A 6000-nucleotide genomic window follows, 5' to 3' on the forward strand; every position below is an offset into this window, starting at 1 on the left:
GAACGAACGAGGCTCTTCCTGGAGTCGTGTTTCGAGCCCGTAAACTAGGTGACCGTAGCGACACGGAGGCTCTAGAACCGTTTCCACTCGACGAGCAAATTATTAACAGCCCTCGACCAGCCACTCTTTCATGAATCGCCTGATCATTGACACAAAATAACTCGGCGTGTCGCTGCGCGAGCAGTGCACAGGGTGCAAAAGGTGCAGAGAGGGTGCGCAACCCAGGGTCCGAACGCATCGCCTTTAACCCTCCGGATCGTTTCCGTCGAGTTAACGATGCTGTCCGGAGCTTCATTAACCACGTATATCCAAACAGAAATTTCGGAACGCGTCCTCCCCGTCGATCCTAATCCAAATACATATCAACCGAAAGTTAACAGGTCGAAGAGCTCGACGGACTTTTTGCAAATCTGGGTCGAAGCGGCGCGAAAAAGTTTGTTAACCTGTTCCGATTGCCTCCCCCGGCCTTCGATACCCACGTGAACGAAGATAAACGTATTAACTCGCGTTCCTCTGTTAGCACTTTAGCCACCGGAAGCCCGTTAATAAGCTCTTTAATGAGTTCGGCCCGAAAGAAGATTATTAAGCTTCTTTCGTATGGTAATCTCGAAAGAAATTACGTCGCGAGACAATTTGTTGCTCTGCGAACGAAATTGCTGAACAATTCTTCGACAAAACCTTTAGTTCCCAATGACCCTAGATAATTAATGCAAATCTACCGAAGAATATTGTACAATTTTTTTAAATCTATGACCCATGGCCACGGATGTTTCTTATAACTATATTAACGATGCTTAGGTCCGTTTACAGCTGTATTTATTTTTTTAAATATATTTTAAGACCGCTCCCGTGTAGATATATTAGCGTTTCTGTTATTCCCAACGCAACAGATATTGAGTTTTAGTTGAATTGCCAAAAATTGAGTGCACATTTGACTATTTCAATACTTCCGGTGGATGAAGTGTTCAGGTACCCTCTTAAGGTACCGCCAAGGTGTTTCGTTCCGCCGAACTAATTTTATCCCACAAGATATACCTTACAAAGAAACAGCAAAATAGTGCGTCATTTTTGCGGAAGGTTAAGTATGCAGGATTAAGTAACCGCTATGGTAGGCGAGTGCTAACAAGTTCCGCGAACATGTTCGTACGATATTAATTGGAACGTCAAACAACCGAACGATTCCGGACACGATGGAGGAACACAAACCGCGCTGTAATGCCCGTGTTTACAAAGATCTTGATCATTTTCTTCCGGTACTATCTTACCAGTCGTTGAACTAATCCTCCGAGATTAATATCGCGTGGCAGTTTCTCAGTTCCGCACAACTTTTCAGTACACCTTTGTCCACAATGTTATATCGCTCGGTTGCTATCTATGTACGTACTCTAACCGAACGGGACAATAAAAATTAAAAAAGAAACGCGTGGCCGACACTTCGAGCAGTAAAATTGTACTAATAGGTGTTGGAGTAGCGTTAGAATATTTATAGGTGTTGCGGGGGAGGAGGGGGGGGGGCAATTTGACGTTTTTCGCGATAAGATAACGAGAGCCTCCGAAAAGTGTTCGTTTCCGATTTCCTTCGGTCTTTCTTGCGAGAAATCGCAATTTTTTCTGAAATGGCCGCCTTATCGATGATTCACGCAGATAAAATCGATCGGCGAAACAATTCAAAGCTTTCGCAGTCTATGGATTATTCGAGTATGATAATGAAACCCTCGTCATCCACATCCGCCAGCTTTGTTCGCCGCAGTTTCCTCGCAAACCGTGTCCCCGCTGATTATGAATTCGGTCAACTGTTGTCGATGCCACCGTCCGTGTACCTTTACGACCGAGATTGTGGTTTATTGCGACAGATACGCAACCTCCTCAAGGATACGCGTCGCAGCAAACGTGTACATTGCGTTTCACGTTTGAAGCACCACGGCCGCGCGTTTCGACACGATTTGAACGCGCGCAGAACTCGTTTCATCCCTCTGTTTAACACGTTGACTGCCAAATCACCCATATGTGGGTGACGGAATTATTGGTTCAGGTTTTAAAATGAATTTTTACGTTAATATATTCATTGTACCAAATTTAATTAGGATCTGTGAAATGCGAGAAAGTTGGAGAACTACTCAATATCATACATTTAATTTTTTTCAATTTTTATTTCATTGAATAACACTTTGATTTTATGGAATTTTTTAGGTTTCTAGTTTAGCAGTCAAAGTGTTAAGCACATGCGATTTTGGTTTGATGTTGACACCCAACGGTCCCGTATTTACTCGATACAGGTAGGGACCCGATTACTGTGGGGCAATCACATTATTAAAACATAATAAACACTAAAAAAGAGATATATGACATTAACTGATTTTAATGAAAAATATTTAATATCTCTTTTTTAATATTCATTACGCTTTAAAAGTATCTACGATTAATATAGGCAGAGTAATTGGTACTCCCACTGTAATTAGGTTGATCAACCTTTTCGGAATTATTGCCGAAGTCTCTTGTTGATTTTAGTTTAAGCTTAATTTATCCCTTCGAGTCCAATCAACACGTAATTATTCAGTATGTTCAGTATTATCGAAGTTTTCGATTTATTTCTTCGGAGCTTTGTGTACAGTCTCGTATAAACATTCGTCCGTTTATTCAACGAATATTTCTATAAATTTTTATTAGATTTGACATCTGGTGGTCGCATGCAGGACCGCCATGTTTGTTTATTTACCTATCAAATGTTCTGCTTGCCAGTACTATAATACGGATTTATTTTATTCGATGGTCACACGCATGGACACCATCTTTGTTTATTCACCTATCCAATCTGTTCTGTTCAGCAGTGATACAATTCTGATTTGTTTAAAACTGAATATTTTTTATAATCATCGATACCTATTTTCAACTATGTGTCTAGTGAATATTCTTCACAACTTCCGTTCTATATTAAAATCGAATATACAGGCGCCATTTTTATTACACACTTTCTTAATTAATTTGATCTTTCGGTCGGTTTCAATCCCCGTCAAATGAAGCAACATAAATATTAATGAACCAGAAACCGAGTTACCTGAACAATTCGTCCTTGAAGAGCCGAGCAATTTAAATATTCGCGTCCAATTAATCGCGGTTCGGAAGGACTTCGGAAGAAAACCGTGCAAAGAGGTATAACTACGAACAGGTTATTCACAATGTTTCACTCTCGAACCGCCAAGCTTTCTACGAATTTCGATCCTGACCAATCGCGGCTCTACGAGTTCGTAGATATTTTATCGAGCGAATAATTTCGCAATAATCCGAGGCAGTCGAAATACGAACGAAACGATTTCTTAATCGTTCACGGAACACCATTGAAAGAAACTCCGGTTTCGTAAATCGGCTACCTTAGGAACGAGTCCCGCGACTTTATCGAACACATAATAGTTTGCGTATCATTATCCTTGCACCAACTGAACGATTCAATTACTTAATCCTTCGTTCACGGTTTCCATTTGATCCGTTCAAACACACTCACAGAAATGAATCAAAACGTCCGTGGCACTCAACTCGCGACAAATCCAAGTTGTTTCGATACTTCCGACATCACTATCGATTCGCACGGCGATCGAAGCACAGATTTTTATCGATTCGAACAGAGGAAGGCGGGAAAACGTCCGAAGATACAGCGCCAACTTCGTGCCGCTAAAAGAAAACCATCGATACGTAGACATCCAAGATGCTGGCGTAATTTTGAATATTCTATTATGTTCCCGCGGCTCGCAGAAGTGCTATTAAACGACGAATTAACTCGTCGTCCCTGATTAACAAGTTACACCGTCACGTGTATATACCGTGTTCCGTATCTACGGGATGGGGCCATATGACGCGATACGGTGGACCAAGCAACGACTCTAACCTCAAAACAAACACCAATACGTCGAGTCCCCTTGTTCGAACTCGAACAAAAATATAAAACAAAACAATTGTCGGAACCCGTTGTTTTCTTTGCCCTACCTTTCAGATAACAACAATGTCACCGAAAATAATTCTCAATTTTCAAACTGACCTATCGAAGAAAACACTTTGCATCTTCTTCCCCCCCCCCCCCCCTTATCGTGTCTACACCGATCTGAACTATGCTCGCCACTGTGAAAACAATAGGTTAAACCAATTTTTGCGAAACGGATGCTTAGATCGTCTTCTAATTGAAAGATCAGTCCAGCTAACTGGTTAAGTATCGCACCGGCTTCTACAACGTTCGATAGTTCCAGAGCTAGGAAATTTTTTTTAAATAACCGTTGTTCTACAATTCAAATAAAATACTATTTTCAAAACTTTTTGGGGCGCGTACAATTTCAAATAAAATTATTTACTATCTGAAATAGGATTTGATTCAGCTTCGAATAGTTCACGCGGCAGAGAGCTAACCTCTCGGCGAGTACGCGGCGAAAAACCGCGAAAAAAAAACGGTTAGGCGCGTTTGAAAACGGTCTCGCGATTGTTTATTTCGAGCCTAGGCCGAGCGAAGGAACGCGGCGGCTCGGCTAGAAATGACTCGTGAATAATCGGCGATGACATTTTCGAAACTGACATTGAGCTCTTCTAAAGATAAAATTACGCGATATATCGTTTTCATCGGTTCGAGTCCGTTCCCCGATGACAGAACCGAACGGATACGAGCCCGCGATGTCGATAACACACCCCGCGACCGCACTCTCGGCAACTCCTCCCCGCGAGAGACAAACGATTTTATCGATAGCGAACGATACTCAACGAAACAGCCCTAATCGCGAGTGCACCACGCGTTTTTTCTCTCTTGGAAAAAGCGAACGAGACAACACGTCGTTAACCTATTAACCGGGAAGACGAGATAACTCGTCGTTTATACCCGACCTTATCTTCTATTTATTTACCTATCCAATCTTCCGTTGAACGGCAATATTAATCGACGATAGCACAAGTTCTATTGTGCTGGGCTTTAACGCGGCTCAGATATCGATTCTGTACGCAGATAGATGTTTATCGCCGAAAAATCATTCGGTTAACAGGTTCACACGTTACAAGATCTTTCGAAACGGAGTCTGAGGCACAGACGCGATGCACCGAAAGAGACGAGGAACCAATCCCGAGGGAGAAAGAGAGGGAGAGGGAGAGGAAGGGATAGAATGAGCGAAGCAACGTTACGATGCTCCATAGATAACACGAAAACTATCGTCTTACAGTAGCAGGTGCAGGGGCACTCTTCCGTCCTGACTTTATAACCTCTCTCTCCTTTCGTCTTCCCGTTGACGTTTAGCGACCGTGTGCACGAGCTCTCTACCCCCTCTTCCCTCCTATCCCCCTCGCAAGAATCTGTCAGAATTCGCGAGAGCGAAAGACGGCGCCCGGATGCCGACGGGATTCGCGGACAAGGATCGCGAGAGATTATCAAACGACGACGATACGCGACGCCCGCCTCCGAAAAAGAAGCATATAGGTGAAAAGCCGTGGAGAGCTCTCCCCCGAATGCCCGTACTCACTCTCGTCTCCGACTTGTCCTTTATTCGACGTTGGTGCTAGCCGATCTCGCACATTCTCACACTTTTCATGATCACACAAAGCTAGCCCCTCGGAGTACGCGGATCAACGGACAAGCCTCCGATACGACAACGCCGAAAATTTTTCCACAGACAAAAGAATAACTTCCTCACATTCGACGGAACGGAGGTCGTCTGTGAACTGACGCGTCTCGGTTCCTGCTCGGTGTGCAACGTTGCCGCGCCACCTGCCGGCGGTCGAAAGGACGCTTCCTATTGGCTCGTGGGTCGACGCCGAAGGGTGCAATTGCAGAAGTGAAATTCTGGCGGTTCTAGAGAATCGATTCCCAGTGCGCATGCGTGCGCAAGTGTGCACCGTGAACGTAACTTCAAACTACTTGTAACTGTAAAAGTTTGCATGTCGAATTTCGCGGATTTAACAAAAACAAAAATTGCATTTGTCTATCTGAATGTATAAATAAATAGAAAACTCAAAGCCACGAAATTTATTTTACGATAG

The 6000-nt window shown here is 43.3% G+C and overlaps 1 protein-coding gene across 2 annotated transcripts in view; it reads right to left on the reverse strand.

Moving 5' to 3' along the window:
* The window catches only part of LOC143359737 (uncharacterized), a 76364-nt gene extending 70655 nt beyond the window's left edge, over positions 1-5709 (reverse strand). For both annotated transcript variants that reach the window (XM_076797913.1, XM_076797912.1), the window contains exon 1: positions 5484-5709. The gene's annotated coding sequence lies outside the window, so the exon portion shown is untranslated. The remainder of the gene's footprint in view (positions 1-5483) is intronic.
* Positions 5710-6000: the final 291 nt, after the last annotated feature.

Source organism: Halictus rubicundus, chromosome 12 (genome assembly GCF_050948215.1).
Source record: "Halictus rubicundus isolate RS-2024b chromosome 12, iyHalRubi1_principal, whole genome shotgun sequence".
In the NCBI taxonomy this organism is placed as follows: Eukaryota; Metazoa; Arthropoda; class Insecta; order Hymenoptera; family Halictidae; genus Halictus; species Halictus rubicundus.